Consider the following 25,782-nt stretch of genomic DNA (forward strand, 5'->3'; position numbering starts at 1 on the left):
ATCAATTCTCTTGAGCTGCTTTTACCCTAAACTCATGCAATCGTTATTTTCAATTTTTTTTTTTTTCAAATTTCGACCAAATTAAGTGGATAAGATGTTATAAATGTCTTGTTAATCATGCAGTGCCCATAACGTTGAAATTCATGTTTCCCAGGTCTATATATTTATACTAATCGGAGCTTTGTTTTACCACTTGCGACTTTAAAAAACTCCATCTATCGGTGGCATCAAAAAGCTCACGAGCTATAAGATACCCTCGTTTGTTTACGTCCTCGTTCGACGCTTCACGGTCGTTTGTTTTCGTCCGGCGCGTACTTATACATTAGGTGTAATACGCGGGGCGATAATTCATACTTCGCAAATTCAGCGTAGTTATATTCAGCGGTAGCACTTTGCTCGCTCACGGACGTATTTTCACACTTTTGAGCCGCGAACCGAACGGGAAGAGTACAGAGCGAAGCCTTAAACGAGATATCTATACGAAATTTACGACGGGAAGTATGATGTGTATGTATACGTAACGCTGCAGATCAGCTTTTAACCATATTTAAACGCATAAATGTTAAAACGTACATAAATTTATTAGCTAAGCGTCGACGAAGAGAGAGACAGAGGATATATCAATTCGAAATTATCGTTTGACTTAGGACTTTTAAAAGAGTGTCGCGCGCGAGCAGCTCTATATATATACACTCGGCTGAAACTCGCTAATCCAGCTTTTTGCAAAACAAAAAAAAAATGGAAAGTATCCCGCGAGTTGGCGCGAGGCTCTTTAAAGAGCCTAGAAAGAAGTTTATTATAATTGTATGCAAATGTTTGCGTATAATAAATATCCAAATCCTACGATAATCCACGATATACACGTATTTACGAAGCGCATATCACATACGTAAGAGCGTCATCGAAATTCATCGGGACGCGCGAGCGATAAATTCTTTACAATTTTTAATGGGACAGAGCCCAACGAGCGACAGAAATTGTTTTATGATCAGTTTGCGAAAAGTACGCGTGATATAACGAAGCAAAAGGCCCCATAAATTAATCAGTTACGCGTTGTATCGTATACAGCGCGACTCGTTGAAAAAAACAAATCAGAGCTTTGTCAACGTGTGTATCGCGCACTACGTCGAGAGCTGCGAATTTTTTTTTTACACGAACTATATAATAATACGAAATCGACGCAGCTCGAGCGCGCGCGCGAAATATATTTATGTATGCGATTTTTCAGGTCCAAAGAAGTTTTTTTTTATCTTCGCGATCTCGTGTGTGTGTGTGTCGAAAAAGCCATTGTAACTTCGTAGCTGCACGCGTTGTTATGCTTTTTACATTTCTTCTCTTTTTTCGTTCAAAACGGAGGTTAATCCATCGTAAAGCTCTCTAGTCCGATGCAGCAGCAGCAGCTCTCCGGAATCGAAGGACCTATAGGCGCGATCGCGTCGGTGTGGGCACACGCAACACAATAGGGGGACTTTATATATATTTTTTCTACGCGCGCGTGGCGCGTAAATAAGGGCAAAAGAGAAGCGAAAAAAAACATATATAAAGAAAAATAAAATGAGAGAGAGAATATAGAGCTGAAGAGAGAGAGAGAGAGAGAGAGAGAGAGAGAGAGAGAAGTAGAAGAAAAAAAAGGAAAAAATGAAAAAGAAAAATAGCGCTCGCTCTCGCTCGTCGGGGAAGGTGAAAAAGAAGAAAAGGAAAGAAGAAAGAAGAAGCGGAAACGCGCGTTCGAGTGAGGGCACGAGAGCTCTTAAAAAAACTCCTTTCCGAGGGCCCATTCATCGTCGTCGTCGTCGTCGTCGTACTCGTCGTCGTAGTCTTCGGGCATGGCATATTTCGGACTCGAGATAAATGCTTATAATATATGCTAAAAATTTTGTCAAGTCCCGCGTATTGTACGTACGAACTCGAGCAGCTTATGAGCTGTATATACGGAACTAGAACTGCGACTGCTTACGTATTCCTCGAAAGGGCGAAAATCGTGCGTTTAAAAATTTGAATTATTCATTCCTCGCGCGAGCAATAATACACGTACATTGCATATTTAGCGCAAAAATCTGTTTCCGAGCATTGTTATACGCGAAATCGAGCAAAATATAACAAAACGAGCGTTTAGTAGTAGAGACGCGAGATGGCAATTTTTTTCTCTACTCGACAACTCGACGAGTACATTATATATATTACGCTTGTTTTACGCAGCTCGTATTATTACGCGCGATAACGAGCACCTCGACTCTCTCTGTCTACCTCTCACTCGCGGAGTAGCAGCAGCAACGGCACACTAGAGTATCAGTTGTGAGCCTTGCAACTCATCGCCTTCGCGAAGTCTACAATATACAGCTCACAAACACAACAGCCGCTGCCGCCGCGGCTTTTATAATAATAAACGAGCGAATTTCAGCTACTTTGCGGATCATTACGAAAACTTGAAATTATATATAATACGCGCACACGCGTACGTATACGCATATATACGATTACACCGTGAAGAGTAGCGGCATTATAGAGAGGCGATTTAAAGTTTTGTAAAAAGTTCGCCAAAACTGAAAAGCCAAGCGGCTCCTCCCCTGTACTATACACCACCGTGGGTAAATATATAGCGCACACTCGAAAAAAACAAAATAACTGGCCTGGCTTGGCGCATTGTATTACCTCAATGGGGCCCGCGCTGTAATATACAGCGGTTTTACCGTATTATATACCCCCGTCGCCCTCGCGAAGAAGAAGAAGAAGTCGTAAAAATCGATCGCTGCGCACCTCTCTCTTACGCGAAAGTGGAAAAGCTCGGCGCGCGGAGCAATAGAATTCGATAAAGCAGCGAATTGTTTTTATATATATAAAAAAGTATAAAATACTAAACAAAAAAGAAATGGATAGAATAGGAACTCGTGTACAGAAGAAGAAGCCTCTTCTCTTCTTTTTCCGGTGACATCGCGCCAACTCCGTTTGTCCTCGCCTATATATATACACACACGCGTGTAGTATACGTGTATAGAGATTTTCTATATTCAAGTGTATACACGAAGACTCGCTTGAGCACCTATTCTGTGCACACGTGCTGCTGCTGGAAAGGCGGCAAAGCCTGCCAATATAGCGACGGAAGCGAGCAGCAAAAAAAAATGCGAGGAAAAAGGAATCTCACACGACCGAGTTAAATTGGTGTAGGCTTGTGTTGTATATAAAATAAACTAGAGCTTCGTCAGGATGCAGACGGTGCACTCACTCGCACACACACACATGTCTACTTAGAGCGGAGCCGGAGGCAAGGCAGTGTAATGCCTGCCTGCCTGCCTGCAGTAGCAGTCGCTGCGACGCACATCACGGGAGTCCTTAAGGAATGCCCGTTTTAAAGTATATAGCCCCAGAAAAAAAAAGAAGAAGAATAAAGGTAGATCAACGAGAGACGATTTCTTCGACGAGAGAAAGAGAGAGAAAGATCGAGAGTAAAAAGGAGAGAAGAAAGAGAGCAGCAGCAGCAGTGGAGCTCGCTACACGGGGGCGCTGACTCGTCACACCTAATGTACGTATACGTATACGTGTAAGCAGTGGGTGGAATGCAACGGGCGATAACTATCGACTCGGGCTTCCCAAACCTGCGCGCACACATACATAATATATAGCGTAGAGAGAGAGAGATGCGAGAGATCCCCCGAAATTTGCCCCTTGCACTCCGGGAGCGAATGCAGCGCATCGCTTGCGCTTAGTAGTAGCTATATAGGTATGAGAAGTGTCTGTGCTGCTTCAGCTGCTGCTGCGTGTGTGTGTGTGTATATGCCTGTTCGTTACTCGTGCACAAACGAGTTTTTCGGGTTTTCTGCCTGCAGTTGAGAAAACGAAGAGGGGGCATGGATACTATATATAGAACGAACGTATATTTATTATTATATATCGTGCGACGAGAGGACGAGACGTGCCCAGCGCGTGATGAGACGACGATGATGATGCCTTCTGCTGCTGCTGACCATTGCAAATATATAATACGAGTATCGCGGTGAATCATGGTGTCGAACCAATCGTAAAATTCACTTTTATGTCGTATATACCTGTTGTTGATATATTTTGTATATTATGACACTTTTATGATTTTTCGAGAGCTCTTCGGTATGGCGCGGAAAAAAAAAGGTAGGCACTTCTGTTCATATGTACCCTTTTTTTTTGGTTGTTGTTAACAAAGAACGACAGCCAAAATGGCACGTACGCTTATTAAACTGAAACGAGAGAAGTTTATGGTTGACATAAATAATCTTCGAACGAGCTTCCACGCGGTAAAATCGAAAATAATAATGACGACGAATTTAGTCCTGTGCTTTCGACGTAAGCTTTATTTATCTACCGATTTTGCAGTGATTTTATACTCGGATCTTCGATGGTGAAATTCGAATCGATTTTTAATTGGATAAAATGCAGCGAGTATAGTGAATTAATATATGAAAAACAGAGACACGATATAACTGCACGAACAAATTATGCACTGAACTCGACTTGTACATAATACAGCCTCTTTCTCTCTACACGAGCAAACGCGAATTAAAAATGTTTTTTCTGCCCGCGACGACGACGACGACGACGACAACCACTCGACACAAGTAAAGTAGCAACAAACAGCAACGAAGAAATAAAATTAAAAAAAAAACCAAGCGACTCCGGCCTGGCAACATCCATTAAACTAAGCATCGTATACGGTGTACAGGAGCAGCAGAAGCACAAAGTCTCTTTCGGCTCTTAATGATTAAAGCACAGTGGCCGCGCGCCGCGAGGGCCAACACACAGGCATACAGCGCAGAGCAGCGATCTTTGCGTTTAATACACGAGAGAGAGAGCAGCATAGCATCCAAAAAAGCCCGGCCGCCAGCGGCAGATTAATTTTCTCACTTTAATAAGTATAAGCCAGGCATATTAACTAGCTTCTGTTTCTTCTCTCGCAATTTCTTCTTTTCTTTTTCTTTTCTCAATCTCGCCACGATCGTTATATTATACCTTCGTTGCTTTTCGTCGATGTATATGCGAGGCGAGCACATAAATATAACATCTAAACGATCTGAATAATACGCTATATAACATCGACTCGTTACGTATCGAAGGCGATCGGAAAGGGCAATCATTAAAGGGTGGTATAGCACACACACACACACACACACATAATATTTGTGTATAATATATTTATAGACGGCGCGCTGAGTTTCGCCCAAAGGGCTTCCGGCTGCCTCGAGGGCTTCTCTCTCGCGGATCGTCCTCTCCTCCTCTTTGCTTTTCTTCGCCTTCCATCATCATCATCGGCATCATCATCGTCCCGCGTGATCGTGTCGAGTCGTTTCTGGCTGCCGATCAGGACGAAGAATTAGCTCTTCTCTTCTCTCTCCATCTATCTCGGGTGTTCCTTTCTTTTAACAGCAGGTTATAATACGCGCCGCGCCGGTGGGTTCGCGTGAAACACGCCTGCACACACTGCGGCTCGTTATATATAGCCCTTTGGGGGGCATTGCCGATACCCACACACACATAATACGTGTTACATATTACGCCTTCACGCGTTCGCATAATTCTCGCGCACGGCCGCCACGTATAGTCCGGCTATATCTCGATTTTACTGCGGTATATATGATGTCCGAGAGAAAAGGAGGGAGAGAGGCGCCAGTAGGGCACGATGATGATAGGGTGCAGTGCGCGGAGCCGAGGCGCGCCAAAACTGTATTACCGATGATACACCTTTGGGGCAGCAGCAGCAGCTCTTTGATCGGACGGCGCTTTTTCGGGGCTATTAAAGGGCCAACAGCTCTCGGATAGCACCACACCGCCGCCCGCTATAGTATACAGTAAGTGTATTAGAGGCTCGTTTTCGCGCGCGCGAACCTCGAAAGCCGTGTTATATATACACGTACGCGTACGCAACGAGACAAGGGGGCCGATAATAATTGGACGTTACGATCGCCTTTCTTTGTGTGCCGGAGTTGCGAATTTTTGCATGCATTGACGCCGCCGCCGCCGACGCTCTAGGCTTCGAGACTCGCAGAAGAGGCGCAGAGGCTTGTTATTTGACGCCGCGCGAATTTATGCAATCTATGTCTGTGTGTGTGTGTGTGTGTGTGTGTGTGTGTGTGTGTGTGTGCAATTCGCGCATACTTATGCCGCGCAAAATTATTACTCATAAGAGAGATGCGCTATTATGTGTACCGCGAGTGTACGACTTGCAAGCCCGTGAGCGAGGAGTGCCCTGATACATCATTATATATTTACTTTGTGTAATCTTTGCGCGACGCTCCGAAAGTCGCTTTGCGCGTTGAGCTATTTTATAATAACGCACTTGTGTGCAGCGTGCCTCAAGTATGTGTGCACACACTCGTCGTCTCTTCCAAATTGATTCGTTTCGTAGAAAACAAATACAACATAACGCATAGAAGCGAGAGTAATGTAAAAAACAGGACGAGTCGAGAAAGAGAATTTCGTCACACAGTAAATTTACAAAAAACCTTATAAGCGACACTTGCTAGTTCGATACTCCCTTTTGCCAGTTTTTGGCGCAAACTCGTCGTCGTCGTCGTCGTCGTGGGCTGCACCGAGAGGGGAAGTACGCGGCGACGAAAAATAAAAACTCGTTTTATATCTCGAAAATTCTATCGCTGCGACGCGACTACGCCCGAAATTCGTATACGCGCCTGCATACAGCAGCAGTGTGGCTCGATCGAACTCTCTCTCTCGCGCGACACACACTCGTCGTCGATTTTATCGCGAGGCAAAAGTTCCTCGCAGAGGACGATCCAGCGCAGCGAAATACGAAAGAACAAAAAAGAAAAAAAAGAAGAGTAAAAAGTAATCGAGATGATAGGAAGGGAATATATACAGCGGGAAAGAGGAGAAACAATTGCAAATGGGGTAGAGATCGAGTTCAATAACTCTTTCTAGTCGACGTGAAGATATTGTATATTGTTTATAAAATAATCCTAGACAAAAAAATCGCATTTTGCCTAGTGCGCGATAATAAATATGAGCGACACGTGTAAATGTGCAGTACGCGTGCGCATAAATAGACATTAACACGAGTACACCGCAATATCGTCGAAGCAGGTACATTTGTAATATCGCTTGCACTCATACGTACTAGCTAATCAATGCAAAAATAAGTCAAGAAGCTGTATCAACCATCGGTGCAGCAATATTATACGTATATACACATGGAATTGCGCGAGGATCGAAAGATCGATATCGCCGCGGCGCAAGAGAAATTATTATTGCCTGTCGTTCATATAACCGGGACGTGTATTTTAGAGAGAGAGAAACCAGTTCGCGCGCGCAAAGAGACACGCGCTTTGAGAGATTGGGTTCGATTAGCCGCTCGCCCATACGTGCGTGTATATAAATAAACGCGCGCGCGCAAAAAGGACTCACGAGCTCGCTCGGAGATCTTCGTTATTATACGCGCTGGTGCTTGATGCTGCGCCGCGGATGGACACTTTTACTACGCGGGCAGATACGTGCTTTATTTAATATATTATATATATACTGCATGTGGTTGAGAGAGAGAGAGAAAGAGGAGTTTAATATGGGTATCCGTATACGCGCGTTCGAGCCGCGCGCTGGTGAATTATTTATGGCTTTTCAGCGAATAATATATAAAATGAAGCGCGATCCCATCGAATTCCTCGGGTTCGATTCTTAGTTAGTTAGTTTTTTTTTCGTTCCTCCTTTCGACATCCTCCTTTCAATTAGACGAGCTTTTTGTTCTCATTTTCGATATGCGAGTAGCGCGAAGAATGACTCGCGCGTGTGTGCATACAGCATCTTCTAACGGTACGTCGTAATTTCGAAATTCTCGTGAAAATCTTTCGTTACGCGTATAAGCCGTGGCGAAGACACACATTTATACAACATTTATATATGTAGTATGGTACACATAACAAATAGAACAATCGGTGTTTGCTTTCGAGCTTTGGACGTTATCTGCGCCGACGAACCGTTAGAATTTAAGAGAGCTCGCGAGAGATCGTGCCTGCATATGCAGTGTAGCGCTTCTGCTGCTGCTACTAAGGTGTGTGTGTGTGTATACATGAGCGATAAGCCGCGTATAAATCCAGAGTAAACTGCACCTATATATGTACACGAAATTCGGATATATAGAGCTGAGTATCGAGCTGCGCACACGCGGAGACCGAGAAACTCCATTATTGAGATGTGTCTATGTGCGGTACAAAATACACATACGGACGTTGTAAAACCGATGGAAGAATTGAAAATCCAGTCCGTGGAGTTATGCCCGATTGTTGCATCGGATATGTAAACGCAATAGTTCGGCTTCGTTAGCAAAATGTACATATACGTTCGTATAGGCGAATACCTCCTCCCTTTGTGGCGCGTGCATAAATTTGTTCCTCGACTCGTTCGTTTTATACATATATTGCGATATGCGTATACACGAATGGACAATTTCCATAGGTACAAGTGAATTCCGTCATGATTTTGCAGGCACAAACGCGCGCGAATAAAAAGAAAATGCGCGCGTGATTAAGATAAATCCTTGGCTCGATGGCACGCGTAATAGTGTCGTTTGGCGCGCGCACGAAGATGACAAACCGGTCGACGCGTTCAATTATTATTGCAAACAAAAGAGAAACTCCAAATATATACAATGGAAATTTTCATCGACGCGAGATCGATGTTGTCCCTCTTTTTTTTTTTTTTTTTTTATTAAATATGGGACGAAGACGAAGTTTTCCATTTATCGATCGATCGGTACGCCCACGCGTACAGTCGCACTTCGATAAATATCATTAACCGTGGCTAAAAGCGGGCCGATCCGTATTATAACTTTATGACCTCCGAATTCATTCACGGACACGTCCTATATCGATTCGCCGCCGCTGCACCGGTATATAGACAACACACACGCTCGGCACGGATCGGGTCCGAGAAACTTTCACGGCAACGTCCGCGCTACAAATAACTATTATCCCGATAAAGGAGTATCGTCTGCGGGTATATAAATATCAACATCGAAGGTGTATATATACACAAAAGAGTCGTTAACACTCGCGAGCGTCTACGTCTGTTGTGTCTCTGTCTGCGCGTCGTGTGTATACAGCCCCGCGGGGGGTACACACACAAATTTGCCGTCAATTGATTAAGAGAAAGGATAATACACAGTGTATTTATCGATTTGGCAAATATTGGCGGAATGGAAGGAACGAGTTGAGAAAAAAAAGAAGAAGAAGAAGAAGCGACCAGAAAAATAAAGACGATCGTGTATACCGTTATACGCAGGAGGTACATAAAGATGACAATAATTGACACATATTACGATCGAGCTCTCTGGCGTGGAAGCAGAAGTCAGAATCTTAATACAAAAGGGAAGAGAAGAATGACAACAAAAACAATATATCACGGAAGAAGAAAAAAAATCACCGATAGATCATAAACCGCAGGACTGTATAACGTAAATACACACATGTACTCGAGTGTCTCTCGGTTGCAAATATCCATACTGCACATACGGCGTGAAGGAGGAAAAAAGCGACTCGTATGGCATAGCTTCTGCAGAAGCTCGACGCTCGTAATGTACACGCAATATACGTACGCACACACATACACACATACCAGTGTACGTGTAAGATTTCTCTTTCCCTTATGCATCATGGCTTCTGCTGCTGCATGAGTAAGTATCATCGGGAGAGGCTGCTGCAAGCTGCATCGCGCACGGAGCGTAATCTTGCGGCATGTGTATATATAAGGGCTAAAGAAGGACTCGTCAAACGGGGGCCGCAAGGTGCATTCCACCTCTCTCGCTGCTCTATGCATGCGTATATACGTACTGTCAGTTACTCGTTAGCTCTCATTATCGGGTCGTTGGCTCTAATTATTTTGCCTTTCTTGCACCTATGTACGCGCATACACACGCGTACGTAAGCATTTTCACCGCAGGAGGTACGTGGCTAATGTAACAAGAAAGAAACAAGGGCTGCTCGTTTCTCGATTCAGAAGATGCTGATTGCCAAAGGACGTCTATACGTATGTGTGTCTTTCTCTCTTTTACGCACATGTAGCTGCGCCGAGGCTCGCGCGTAATTTACGCTTATTTTTCAACGCATTCCCTTCGGCTTGCGCGCGCGCACCTTGAATTTCTCCGCTCGAGCGGCAGATATATTTTATATATATATAAAATACAAATTTACAATAAATCGGCGAATCTTATACGTATCGAGAGGGAAAATTTTCACGGTTGAACGAACTTGAGTCTCTCGCGAGATGCCGCGATGTATACAGCAAGGATATAAATATACGTATCGCGCGTATCGTAATTTCATTTATAATCGACACAAAGGGGCGCTTGATTATTAAATTCAATAATAATCGAAGTTTTGCGTCGCGCGTCACGTGGCACACACTCGATGATGTGTATATAACACATTACAATATTGTACCGATAATCACACGGCAGAGGAACGCGATCTACATATATCCGGCATCAATGATAATTTACCCTCGTCCATCCTCGGGTGATCTCGTCTTTGTGTACTTCTCTCTCCTGGCCCGTTGTCACAAATCCAGCATGAATAATTCGCACGGCTAATAATCTCAACGTACCGCAATTCAATGTGTACCTCGAGCTTTCGAATTTGCTTCCCATATTAATACATTAATAATGTATAATATTTGCGTAGCTGTGCGGCATTTAACGATCGTCGCCCCGGTTATATATAGACTCAGCGCTTGTCTTCTTACTATTAAAATATAATATATATACGCGTATATACGTATATTATATGTGTGTCGCTGAAATTGGCGTGATTATATTATAAATACGACGACGATGTGTGTATTCCAATTACACCTGACATTCCAATCATATTAGAGTTTTAGCGTTATATATATTCATCGAATCCGGGTTTACTGCCTGTCTCGTAAAAAGAAGAAAAAAAAACAATAAATAAAAATAAAAAAATAGTCAAGCTATAACGTTGTACTAGAGGCACTATGTGTCGCGTCACGATGCGTACGTACATCCAATCTTCTTTTATACGATTTGGGTAATTATTGCGGTTTAATCCCATATAAATGTATATGAAAAAAATTTATACGTACGGCGATTCACACGAAATTGTATAAAAATCGACTTTTAATAACGTTAGCGCGGGGTTAATACGGTTTTTCGCATTACGGTCGCGGCACGCGCGCGGATATTAAAAGCGCCATAATATAATAAAACGATATTATATATTTTGGCTCCGGCGATTCGTAAAAGGTAACCTTTTATATACGTATATACATAATCTGGCACAGCACGTATTTATTTATACCCTTAAACTAGACTACCGCCGAGTGCCGAGTGCGATCTTTCGCGGCTGAAATTCCGCCTCCGTCGTAATCATATCCTCGGCTTGTTAACTTTGTTAAATCCCTATAAAGCTGTTCTCGCTTTTCTCTCTCGCGCTCACGCCTATCGTCGTCGTCGTCGCGAGCGAAGGGGGTCCCTCCCGCGCACACTCGCTGCTGCAGTATTGCTGCTCTTTATAACTGCTATGTACGTACGTATGTGTATATGTAATGTGTACCAGCATTTGAAAATTTAGTGTGTCAGCTGCGACGACTGCACATAGTACTACTGTACAGTTCGGTAGTTGGATTATAAAATTACATAAACGCGTCGCGTCTCCGGGTCTGTCTCTCTCTCTCTCGTTGAATGCAAGGCGCGCGAGGGAGTACGAATAAGCATATTACGTCTGCCGTCGTCGAGACGGAGAGAAGCAAAAAAAAAAAATAAAAAAATAGTAGTAAGCTGAACTCGAGTGCCGCGCATATAATACACGTCATCAGCTGCGCGAATAACGTCTCGAAGAAAGCTCGAAATTCGCTCGAATTTTCTTATCAAAGCACGCGAACTTCAACCGATTCTCACTTTTTTTTTCATTAACTATTCGCGAAAAAAGCCCTTTGAAACTTGCAGCGCAGCCTGCGACGAGCTGATAAGTCTTCGGGTGTATATTTATGTAATTGCAGAGCGCGTCAATTTCGGAATGAATTTTCTGCGAAAGTGTGCGATATATCCTGAAAAAACACGTTGATAATCTGTCACCTCGGTTAATTTTTTTTTTTTATACATTTATAATATACACAGAGACGCCTCTCGCGTATATATTCATTGCCTCGTCAAATCGCACACGTCTCACTCGCTGTATATACGCAGCAGGACGTTAAACTTTATAATATACCCAATCGAGGGAGCTTAATAAGTGTCTCGTCGCGCCTGAAAAATACCGCATCTCTCTCTCTTTCTCTGGGAGCTCGTTTCTTCTCTCGTGTGTTTATATATACCCTTTCGATTCGCCCGCATCCGCGTGATTTCTTTAGATATATACATAAAAGGTTCGATTAAACTCGATCGTCGGGGATTGAGTGACTTACGATGGACAGGCTCGAGAGAGAGAAAAAATCGTCTCGCTCTCTTTCTTTGTTTAAATCGAGCTGTGCACGAGGCAGCAAGTGTTGCGAGTGTTTGCGAGCGAGGAGGTTAGGAAGGGGGGGGGGATCTCTTAAACGTGCGCCCGTTTATATAAAATGTGTTATTTCAAACAGATGCTCGACGAGGATCGAGTGGTACAGTGCATATAGGGTAACGCTAAATTTGCAGGATTATTTTGAGAAAAACAATGTGTTCCACATGTAGCAGATTTGTTGCCCTGTCTCTTAGACGCCTAGTCTTGAAATTTTTTACCAATTCTTAGAGTGTTAATAATTTTTTTGCTTTTTTTTTTTTTTAGTTTTCTAGTTTCTCAAATTCCTCACAAAAATCGCTATTACCAGTCGATTTTCGAAATTCGTCCAAGTACGGATCACCCTAAGGCATCTCAAAGCAAGTATCTGCAGAATAAAATAACTAATTGATGCGCTTATTGAGGACGAGCAGCTTCAAAAATTTAACCGCTAGATGTCATGATCGAATCCAAACGTGAAAAGATGAAGTTTTGTATATTTATATTTGTTGGATTAGAAGGTAATATTATAGACTCCCGCGTAAAAATCCCAAGCAATGCCGAACTTTGTCTTCGGGCGAAACCTGCCAAAACCTTGGCGCAGGAGACTACCCCAAACTACAACTCCAGGTTTTGGTAGTTTCTCCAAAACTACTCGAAACTTTGGGCTAAATTTTCAAAAATTGATCCAAACTTTTGCGGAAATGATGGCGAAACTACGGCGAAATAACGCCGAAATTACGCCAAAATTTGTCAATTCTTGGGACAAAGTTATTCCAAAATATCCGCGTAAAAATTTTTAAGTGAGTTTTACGTTTTCTCAACATTGACGAAACTTATGTATTGAGGAAGTTTTTACAAGATAGTCACTCAGACATGGTCAAAGCATCGAGAAAAATTTTTGCAAGTTTTCAAGACATCGAGCTAACTCGTCAAAAAAGTTCGAAAAACTTAAAAATTTTCGTGAAATTGAAAAAATTTATTTTCCGCACACGCGCAAAAATTGATATCAAAATTAACCCACGCACCCATTTTTTCATTAGAAATGAGCCTTATATTTAGTTTTGAATACACGCACGACGAATGTAAATCGCGCACGCTTATATCGACACAAACACGAATCCGTTTGCACAAAAAATTTTGTCGCGAACAGTCACACACGATTTTCGGAGCCATGTCGCTATCACCGAAATTCACACGCACTATCAAACTCAAGAAAAAAATTTAATGACTTTTAATAAAAAAAAATCTATCCACGGCTAACTACATTTCCAACACATCCGTGTTGATCTAGTTAATGGAGGTTAGCATACTAATATCAATAAAACAATACTTGTATATGTCAAAAAAAAACAACAAAACAAAGCTCACTAACTAACCTCGCTTCAACTAGATCAACACGGATTGGTCGGAGATGTTGTCGGAGTTAGCCGTGGATAGATTTTTTTTTATTAAAAGTCATTAAATTTTTTTCTTGAGTTTGATAGTGCGTGTGAATTTCGGTGATAGCGATATGGCTCCGAAAATCGTGTGTGACTGTTCGCGACAAAATTTTTTGTGCAAACGGATTCGTGTTTGTGTCGATATAAGCGTGCGCGATTTACATTCGTCGTGCGTGTATTCAAAACTAAATATAAGGCTCATTTCTAATGAAAAAATGGGTGCGTGGGTTAATTTTGATATCAATTTTTGCGCGTGTGCGGAAAATAAATTTTTTCAATTTCACGAAAATTTTTAAGTTTTCCGAACTTTTTTGACGAGTTAGCTCGATGTCTTGAAAACTTGCAAAAATTTTTCTCGATGCTTTGACCATGTCTGAGTGACTATCTTGTAAAAACTTCCTCAATACATAAGTTTCGTCAATGTTGAGAAAACGTAAAACTCACTTAAAAATTTTTACGCGGATATTTTGGAATAACTTTGTCCCAAGAATTGACAAATTTTGGCGTAATTTCGGCGTTATTTCGCCGTAGTTTCGCCATCATTTCCGCAAAAGTTTGGATCAATTTTTGAAAATTTAGCCCAAAGTTTCGAGTAGTTTTGGAGAAACTACCAAAACCTGGAGTTGTAGTTTGGGGTAGTCTCCTGCGCCAAGGTTTTGGCAGGTTTCGCCCGAAGACAAAGTTCGGCATTACTTGGGCGAAACTTTTCGATTTTTACGCGGGCTTTAAATGTTGACGTGATGTTGTATATTGCTATGCTAGCCATACTACTTCGTATTGCTCTCACACCAATGCGGCCGTCTCGGTGTAAGGTTTTTGCAAACTCGAAACAAAAATAGAACAAAACACTAAACGAGACGAAGAATACAAAATTGTCTACGGCACGTATACATGCCGGCAGCAAGGGCGAATGTACATAAATTTTTTCTTCCACTACTGCACGACGATACGCATACATACGTTTAGCGTAACGAATGCGCATGTATACAGTTGCGTTAGAAGAAGGAACAGCAGCAGCAGAAAGAAAGAAAGAGACAAGTCACTCGCTCAAATGGGACCCATCCACTGGCGGAGCAGCCGAGTCGTCTCGTCGCGTGTGCCATCTTAATGCCGTGTCGTTACGTATATATATACAACACCGTTGCATATTATAATGCCACCGTATATAGCCATTGTGCGTATTTATGTGTATATAGGTGTGCTGCATTAAAGCAAATAACGTTACGCGAGTGCGTTAAAATACGTCGGATACGTCGAGGCACGCCAAGGCCCACCCTGCGATCGGGAGAAAGATATTTATAACAAACTTGTTCCTTTTTTTCTGTTTCGTCGATCGCCGAAAGTAAACGGAATCGCTCCTCCGCAGATAACGCGAGCTCTTACTGGTTTTAGATGGATTTTTGGAAAAAAGATATCCTTTTTTTTACTGCTGCTGCTGGATTTGTTGTTATTAATCGGCCAATTACTTTGGTGTAATTGACTGCGCGCCACTCGAGCTCTGCTGCTGCAGCGAGCTTATCTCTCCGTTGCTGTAAACGCAAACGTTGTGCAAGTCGAGTGGGTAAAGGGGAAAAAAAATTTTTTTTTACGTTCGAATTTAAAAAAATTATTGAATGCACGGGAGGGATGCATTACGCGCTTATCCGCGCGCTCGCGAGTATACATAATAAAAAAAAAAGGTTGGAGTGCTCGATTTCTCATACACATACACGCGCTCTGCGTCGAAAAATCGTAATATCGCGAACTTTTTTATTATTATTAGTACGCGCGAAAGTTTTATGAATGATTTTTCGACTCTTTATTCGACGCACGAATTAATTTGCATTTTATTGGGTCGTCGAGCGTCTCGCAATATGCGCGCGTGCTGCACTTTTGACTTACCCGGAATCGTTGCGGTAGTATAGTAGTAGCAGTAATAAATACGCTCATTTTTTTTTGTTAATTTTACAATTTCAAGCGTAATTAATCTAAAATTAAAATTACGAAACACGCGCAGCCGGCACACATATCGGAGCTTTTTAAGACGCTCGATACCATAAAACGCGCGCCCGAGTTTACGTAAAACCGCAAATGTATATATGTATATATAGAGAGAGAGAGAGAGGAACGACGTCGTGCAGCCTACAAACAGTTACCTCCTTTTATACAATACAAACGACCGTGAAAATTCCTCGACACAGACGAAACCGCAAGCTCCGCATGCGGTGCACACACACACACACATGTACACAAGTTCGAGTGTATATATATATGCGTTATGCAGGGCGTGCTCCAGCCTCGCATATTATACAAAAGTCCCCACCCGCTTCTCTCTTCTCTTCTCTCCCCTTCCCAAAAAAAGACGTAAGGAAATAAACATATGCCTCGAGAGTTTTGCTACTACTGCTGCTGATGCTGATGCTGGTCTGGCGACGTTCTAAAAGAGCTTCGCGCGTGACACAAAAGCATCGCAGGGCACACACACACATACACACAAGTCGAGTTCGCGCGCACCCACGCCAGAAATTGCGTTCGCATATATATAGAGACTAAAACTTTGGCGCGCACAGCACGTGCCTTCTACTTTATGCTGGTATAATAGTAAGCTAGTATAAGCTATACATGTGATGTAGTAAAAAATATACGGACGAGACGTATACGTATATATGCGCAAAATCTTTATCGTGTTTCGGATACACGATATGCTATATATATTCGACACCATAAATATTATTAGTTTCACATCCTCGCCGCGCCCCGGTGAGTGATACCTGTATCGCTGAATATCCTTTTGTACGATATAAAGCACAAACACACTCGACGGAAAAAGAAGGATACATTACAATACGTGAAATAATGATCGTACGCGGCAGCTCCGCAGCCAGTTACTAAATTTGTGCAGCATCATATTGGCCGAAGGTTAAAAAAATCGATACACACACGTCGAATTCCGTCTATGATACTACTCATCTCGAGGCCGAAGCGAGAGAGAGAGAAAAAATTCCATCCGTTTCGTTGACACGCTTACAATAATTAATCCTAAAAGCTAGGCTGGGTATGCGTCATCCAACATAGGCTCGCGACGCAACGATCGCATAATAATGACAAATCCCTTTGCAACATTTTAACTCACGATCTCGCGCGGCGTATATATTGATCATTGCTCTCCGGGATTGACAAATGTATTGTGCGAACGAGTTCAACGTACCACGAGGCGAAAATCAATTTTATTTTTCTCCTTTTTTTTTTATCACTCGTGTTTTACCAATGTTACACGAGCGGTAAACTAACGCGCGGGTAGCCACGTCGACGCGCATTAAAAGCGCACCAAGTGAGAGAGAGACCTGCTATACACGCGGTGTGTTTGTTTGTCGATGCAGCGGCTCGCTCGAACCCGAGCTTTGCGCGGATCTGCTCCGACACTCTCGATCAACCGTACGTATATATTTGCGTGCGCTTTTTTCTTTATTATTCTGTCTTTTTTTTTTCATTTCACTTCCGACGAAGTGTGGCGGCGCTTGATTTTCATAAATCGTCGCTTCATACCGGGCGCCCGTATATATATATATAACGCACGAGAGCAGCAAAAATATATATGAAAAATTCATAAGTTTCACCGTCCATATTATACATATATATCTATAATAATACGCACATGCAGCGCTCGGAGAGAAGCGAGCTTTTGCGCTTAGCTGTCGTGGCGCGCACGTACCCTCGATATGATATATTTTCTCTCTCTTACTCTAGCAGCAGCGGTAGTGGTAAGGAAAAAATACGCACGGATTTATATACGCGTATAGGTAAGAAAAAGTATATGTGTATGGAGGTAAGAGGGCTATGAGGATAGCGTATAATAATATATATTCGACGTGTACGCCGCCTACCCGTATTAATCCGCAGATTTATAAATGCTCCGTGCAAAAGTGTGCGATATCTATACATCGCTCGTTGCATCGCATATCTCTTTCCGGCTTTTTTCTGAGCTTTTTTGGTAAAAAAAAAGGCAAATCAACGCAGATCAGTAGCTCGCGCGGTTGATACGACTCGTCGCATCGAACGCGTGCGAAAGCGTAAATTTAGCGAATATAATTTGCGACGAAAATAGAGAGACGAGAGTGGAAGAGAATTGATTTTACGACTTCTTCGCACGAGCGCCTCGATATGTATACAAAAATATGTAAACCTCCGCACGTGTACGTTCATTGGTTTCAATGTATATTGTTAAGTATTAACGATTTTGAATTAGTGTTTGAAGATTTTATTCGCGTCGTTTTATTCATATCACATTGAATATAATTAAAAACTACGGGCACAAATTAACACATAATTTTGAAAAACTCCATGTGAATTTTATTCAATTATTTTGACTTTGTCACTTGCAGATTTGTAGGTGAAGGCACTCGCCATCTAGTGGTGACGGCCAATATTAACCTATGATTGAAAGTTTATACATTTTTTCCTAAAATTAACGTATAAACTTAATCGGCATTAAAACATTGATAATCAAACAAATTGTTCAAGTTTGAGTACATAATTAAATCCTTTCGTTTCCTTTTTTTTCATTAATATTATTTCATTAATAGCATTTTCATATAAAGTTTCTGCGCAGTTATAACGCCCTCGCGGACGATAAGAAAATTATTCATTTATTCAATTTCCTTTTCTTCCGATTCGTGGAAAAGCAAACGCGCGCTCGGAGAATAAGTAAGGGTGGGCAAAAAAGAAATAAATAAATAAATAAATGACGAATCAAGGCGCTTTTGCGAAAGTTATTATACGCGCACGCGTCGCCGCGCGCGGCATTTATCTATAATAATATGCAGTCGATCGGCAGAGAGGCGAACGAACGCGTAGGCGCGCTGCGAACTATTCTACACTTTGTGCATATGTGTGTACATAATTATAATAACACATCGCTTATATGTATGCCATGTGTATGTGTGTGCATTATATATAATACGTATGGCATTCGCGCGAATGCGTCGCAGTCTCGATACGTATATGCGTATGGACAGCGGCGATGAATTGATTTATATTATCGGCGAGTATTTTATAATGAGTCGCGCATACCATCGACGCGTTTCGAGCCATTCAAAGAGTCGAGAGAGAGAGAGAGAGAAAAAAATCATGACAACGTCCGAGAGACAGAAAGAGAAAGAGATAAGTGCAGGCTTGTATAACGCGTGTTTTTCCTCTGTCTCCGTCTCTCGGGCGATCTTGCCGAGCTATTTTATCTGTATTTTCGAATGCACGTGAAACGAACGAAAAAAAAAACAAACAAACGAAGGTATACTATACTAACGAGTCGTAGCGCGCACTACTCGCCGCGGGAGGGCGGGGGGTGCGAAAGAGACACACCGCGCGCGATTAATTAAGACGAGTATATTACACGGCTGGTGCGCCCTCGCGAGTGCAGCTAATTTGCCTGCAAATTATTTCATTCTCTGTTTCCCTCTCTCTATATATGTCTGTATGTGTGTGTAGTTTGCGAACAACAAGTCGCATAAAATTAGAGTAAAAGAGAGAGAGTGAGATAGCGGAAATTTGGCTCCAGCTAGAGTAGAGCTACCGATGCTGCTGCTGGCCTTTATTTAATATTACACACAGAGAGACCCTTTTACGTTTATTAAAGATTTAGAAATTTCGCCGAAAACGCTTTGTAGTTTTGTCTGCTGTACCGTGTGTGTGTGTATTTTATATATATATAGTATTAAATAGCTCATTAAGCCATCTTTCATTCTCTCTCGTCCAGGAAATTTCTTAAAAAAGAAATTCAGCGCGACGTTATAATGTATACGGCAGCCTAGCCTCGGCTCTCTTAATAAAGTGTTTTATTGATAGCTGGAATGAATGAGCGAAGAGCAAAAAAGAGAGCAAAAAAAAACGTAATTAAGCCAAGATGCGAGTGTGTGTATGTATATGTACGTATAAAAATATATATAAATAAAGAGGCGAGATGAGGCGCCGCCAACGGCCATATTTACACGATCGTCGTCAGGCGCTGCTGCTGCTGTTGTATACTGTGCGCCTTTTTCATTCATTCATCTCGCTCTCATTCAGCGTTTACTTATATAAATATGTGTGTGTGTGTGTGTATGTCCGTGTCGCTTATCGCTTATGTACCCGGCTTATTATTATTATCATCGTCACTTTTTTTCTTTCTCTCTCTCTCTCATCCAGAGCTGCGTTGCGCACGATTATTATATCGCGTACGACAGCGTGTGCATTTATATGGGTTTTGAATTTGTGCAGGCCTCCACTGCTGCTGCTGCATTGTCATTATGCTGCGTGTGGGTATATTATATTTATGGTGTGCTACCGTTGCACTTACATACGCATATATTGCGCGTATGTAACGTCTCGGAGTCATGGTAACACCGATACACATCGAGTACACGATCGTGTATGGTTGGTGTTTTTTTGACGATATCGATGCGCGTTTTATTATTATTATTTTTTTTTTGTCTTGAATACCAATACTTGACACGGATATGATATATGTAATTTACGAGAGAGATTAAATAGATCGCGACTCTCTATCTTATTTTTTCTATTACACACAGGCAGAACGGAAACGAGACTGTTACGAAATATCATCATGCATATTCCGAATTTCCCCTCGTTATTTATGACGTTTCGAAACGTCAACAAACATTCCATCTCTTATACATTATGCATCTATATCTCTTGGCGTTTATCAATCATTGAGAGCGTATCTACACTCGATTAGAAAAATCATTTTTTTTTTGTTTACCTTTGATTCTCTCCGTGTGGGGGGTAGTGGTGCCACACCGGCGAATGAAATCTCCCGAAACGAGCCACCGAAACAATCAACCACACCGCCACTCACCGGCTTTATTATTATATATATTATTAACAAACACTTCGCGTACGCGCTACCGCACCCGCGGTCATTATTCCGCAGCTCTATTCACGCTTTTATTGTTATTGTTGTACATCGAGATCGAGGGTGCACGAAAGCTGACGGGGTTGTTTTCGTCGTTGCAGCTGTTTACGCGCTGCTTTTATATCGCTGCATTAAACAAAGGCAGCTCGGCGGGCGAATCGTCAACGAGAGCTAGTTGCAGCGCTGGAACAATACGCGATAATTCATCCCTCTCTCTCTCTCTCTCTGTCTTGATTGTCGTGTTATTGACGCTGACGATTTGACATAATTTGCTCGTGGAGCTGCACTTTGTGATAATAATGATACGCGGACACCACGACGAGAAAAGTTTTTCCCTTCGCGAACTTTTATACTTGCACTCTCCACTGTTTGGAGCCGGAGACGAAAATTAGCCGCTGCCAGGCGTCGATCGCGAGTGAGTGAAAATAAAAACTCACGTACGAGCCGAACTAATTTTGACAACGACCGTGACAACAAAGGTATAAAAAGGGACGGAACGAAACGAGGCACTATAAAGCACACACAACACTTGTATTTTTTTTATTTTATTTTCACTCTCTATCTCTCTCTCTGGAGCAGTAAACAAAAGGAGAATCAACAAAAATTATACAGCACACAGCGATGAAAGCATCTATATACAGAGAGAAGACCGGGTGGAGGCACATAGACATATATATAGGAGCCGACACGACGAACATAAATATATATATAGCACACGCAGAGCGACGAGCGCGCGGAGATGTGGCTCGATCGATGTCGCTGAGCAGACTAGCGGCCGCAGCAGCGCCCCGAGCGCTCCGAGGCTACCGCCTTTTCCTCTCTCAACATATATATATACCCATGTAGCACGCACGGCATACACACATTGCACACATCCTTATAAACTCCTATATGTTGAGTGTGTGTATTTCGCACTATACCGCAGTATATAGTGGATCGCTATATGGGCAGATATCCTCGATCTCTCTCTCTGCCGCAGACAGGCCAGCAAATATATACGTATACGTACGGTGCACTATGTGTGTTGTGTGCGCCTGCGTGTATGTTTGTATGTATGCGAATGCGCTCGACACACCGTAAGAGCTTGAAATTGGATTAATTCAGCTTGTTTGTCAATGTGCGCGGGCAAACTACTACGTGTAGAGCACTGCAGTAGAAGCAAGCAGCAAGTGCTTTGTTTTTAGAATGTTTTTTTTCTTCCTAGCCTCTCCTCCGTTTCGTTGCATCCAAGAGATTTTTGACTCGAGCCATTCCAACGATTTTCTTTCTTTCTTTTTTTTTTGTTTGTCTTTCTCGCTGTCTCGCGCGCGTATCGTGCGCGATACACCTCGCGCCGAATCATAATAAATGGCTTTCGTTATGGGAAGAGACTTTACGTGTGCTTTAAGTCTCTGTCTCGACTCGACTCGACTCGACTCGATGGGCTAAATTGACTGTGTAGACGCAGCAGAAGCACGAGCCGAGGAAAATTGCAATTTTAAATAAATTGAAGTCGATCGCTGCATCGGACAAGCGCGTCTACTGCTGCTACTGCTTCTGCTGTCGAAGTTTTCCGGCTTACGACGAGTACCGGCTGACTATACAGCAGAGCGACGCAGTAAGAAAGAATCGATTTTACCTCATCTCGTGCCAAAACTTCTGGAAATTTTGCAACTTTATGAATTTTTATTTTTCGCATCCTCCTTTTCTTCTTCGACTCTGTGTTTTCCATCGTAATAGGTACGTACGTACGTACGTACGCAAAGTACTACGTAGCATCTCAACAAAAAGATTAAAAGAATTACTCGGGAGCTCGAGAGCTCGTTGATGAGGTATTAACGACTTTTCCATGTGTTCTATGTATAGTTGCGCGAGCTTCTTTGCTCTAGCTGCTGCTGCAGACTGGGGCAATTAAAATGCATATTATGCCAGAGCCCCAAGTGGGACGTACATATACTTACCCGTGCGCGTGCTAGATATAATGTAACGTTTATAAAGACGCTAGAGAGAGAGAGAGAGAGAGAAGCGCAGACAATGTCGAAAGTGGAATAATATAATAACGCAAATTTTTTCATATACGCTCGCGTCAAAGCTTTTCCATGTTGGTGTACGGAAAACAGCAGCGGAGCGTAAATCAAAAAGAAGAGTGAAGAGTAGAATATATACTCCGCGATGCGTGCCTATATAGGTAGGTGTTCATCGACTCGCGACGCTCGAGAGAAGCTCGATCGCTCGATATATCGGGGGTATATCGGACTGGTTTTCTCTGGTGTTTAGAATTTAACGAAGAAAAAAAAATTGGAGAGAAGTATAAAAGAACCTGTATTTAATTTAATGTATTTATAACATCCATGATTGGCAGTTAGTGGCCTGCCGTGTGTGCGCGCGAACATATACGTATATCAAAGATTTCGCTTTCATCGATACACATACGAGCTCGCGGGGATCAAGAAAAATTTAAGTGTAACGCAATTCAGTGGTCAAAAAAATATCGATCGATTATAAATATATTGATTTGGATGGATCGCGGAGATCATAATTTTTACACACTGTCGTTTCACCTGTCCGATCGTGTATAAGTATGTACCTGCGGCGCGGTAGGTACCTCATTGGTACTTTGTATGTATATTTTTTTTTCAGTTCGGCGATGCCCGCTTTCTAATCAAATTCTAATGTTTTTTTTTCTTCGTCCCTCTTTCGATGAGTCCGCCTTTGGGTCTAAACGAGAGTGCGTAGACAAACAAATCGACGCGCCGAGAGAGAGAGAGAGAGAGAGCAAAAAAACCAGTGTTTCATTTAGTGTCGATGATACAACACTTGTATATTTAAGGTAAAAAGAGAGACAGAGAGAGAGAGATGGGTGACGCTCAAATATTATATACATCGTTTGGAAATATCCAAAAAGTCGAAATGAATCTCGAGGCAGCAGCCTCTTACGTAGACACTCCGATAAACATCCTCGTCACCTTATTCAGCGCATAATACGCGATACATCGTACTACACACATATATAGAGTTTGGGTGGGCGCCTCCTCGACTTCTCTTCGATCTTTCGCGCGAGGTTTGCGAGAGGCAAATACTACAACTACTACACACTCGTGTCGATCGTCGAGGAATTCGCTCGTATACTCGTTCGTTCGTTCGTGCGCGCGGCACGAAAACTATTTGCCCGATCGGTATCGTCAGTCAATGTAAACTCTAATTGCTTTCCAAGTATATATAGCATACATACACATACATCGAAGCCCCCGAAGATATGACCTCGCGGGGCGATCTTCTTCTCGTATACGTATAGATAGTTTGATTAATGGTCCGTGTGTGAGCGAGCGAGAGATAGAGAGAGTAAAGGATCAGGACGACGAGAGCGCATCAAGTGTCTGGATATGTTAAAGCTCTCCACTGAGCTTGTTCGAAATAAAAAAAATCTTTTTTTTTTCATCCGAGCGCATTCCGATCGGTAATATGAAAAAATGCTGGCATTTCTATGTATACTCGCTCGCAATCGACGATTTGAAATCCGGGCGTCGAATTCGTAACGATGTATATATGCGTGTGCGTCCCAGTCGATCGCGCGATCGACCGTTAGACGAGCCTCCTATAATGTACGCCTGGAATACTTGATTATATTCCTCTCCTGACACGACAAAAGGTTAACTATATATACATCGATTTTTTTTTCCTCTTCTCCTTTTTCTTTCGCGTCACTGCCACGGGTAAAGAGTATTAAAGTCAGAATCGGATGGGTTAATTACTTTTCGATCTTACGTAAACTTCGCATCGGTAATAGGATATATAACGTTGAAATTAAATGACGGCTTATCTTTTTTTTTCTATCTATACCGATCCTTCCTTTTTTTCTCTCTCTTTATTCGCCGATCCTCGCGCAGTGTCGAGATTAGGCGCGTCGTTTATGCGCTACATTATAGGTAGGGATAAATACCTTACCGAAACGTAATATACGCATAATTATTATCGAACATTGCGCGCATACACACACACACATCCTTGTAAGAAGTTTACGAGGCTGATTTTTACGACTCTGCCGGGAATTCGTTAAAAGAATTCATCATCGTCGTGTATACACAGCGTAGATTTAACGTCTTTCTCGTTATGCGTTACTTAACTCCTTCTTCTCTTTCTTCTTTCGTTCGACAAGTGTATGTATATATACGGATTAATTCCAAAAATATTAACCGCGAACGATCGTTAATTTTTTTTCCTTGCTCCTTCACTTTTTTTGCCTCGTTCTTTAATACACGCTTTCTAAATTAGTTATACACGTGTGCCCGCGTATATTATTAATTAATATACTCCTGTATACCACGCATGACAGACTCGCGAGGTATACAGGTAATGTAAGGTGGCTACTACTACCTGTTGTTGTTGATTTTTCGAAATCTCGGAGTATACGCACATGCATCGCATATTATTGCTAAATATTTACCAAGACGGACAAAGGCGGACGCGGAGATCTGTGTGCATCGGCCGGAAGTGCACACATGCGCACGTATAGATTGAACACGAACAAAAAAAAAATTAAGAAAATTAGAAACTCCCCGCGTATCGCTAATATAATACCAAGTGCGAACTATCGTAACGTTATACACACACAACGAATCTCGTTAGCGTTACACAGGAGGTACACACACGCGCGCGTTTGATAAGACAGAGAGGAAGCTCACGAAATTGCGTAACAACTGCGAAACGTGCAATATATAATGTGTCCAATTGACGATTACACGTGTACAGAGGAACTTTTGCCAAATTTCTCAGACACGTTATAAATCACGAGCTGTGCAAGGCAAGGCGAGCAAAGTTCTAGATTCTCTCCGCGCGATATACGAGTAAAATGTTTTATGCGCGCACGGACGCAGACACTAAACTATATAATAATGCGCGTGTGCGTGAATAAGTGTGACTGCGCCGTACGCCGTGTAGCAGCACTGTTTCGCATTCGCATAATGTATGCACAATCTTAATACAATAATTTCTCGCGCTTTTGTGCGAGCGCGAGAGA

General features: G+C 42.3%; 1 protein-coding gene across 1 annotated transcript in view; it reads right to left on the reverse strand.

Moving 5' to 3' along the window:
* LOC106659228 overlaps window positions 1-21,536 on the reverse strand; it is a 62,812-nt gene extending 41,276 nt beyond the window's left edge. Inside the window, exon 1 of the mRNA XM_014381653.2 lies at window positions 20,634-21,536. The gene's annotated coding sequence lies outside the window, so the exon portion shown is untranslated. The remainder of the gene's footprint in view (window positions 1-20,633) is intronic.
* Window positions 21,537-25,782: the final 4,246 nt, after the last annotated feature.

The sequence above is a fragment of the Trichogramma pretiosum genome, unplaced genomic scaffold (assembly GCF_000599845.2).
Source record: "Trichogramma pretiosum strain Unisexual culture from Peru unplaced genomic scaffold, Tpre_2.0 scaffold50, whole genome shotgun sequence".
In the NCBI taxonomy this organism is placed as follows: Eukaryota; Metazoa; Arthropoda; class Insecta; order Hymenoptera; family Trichogrammatidae; genus Trichogramma; species Trichogramma pretiosum.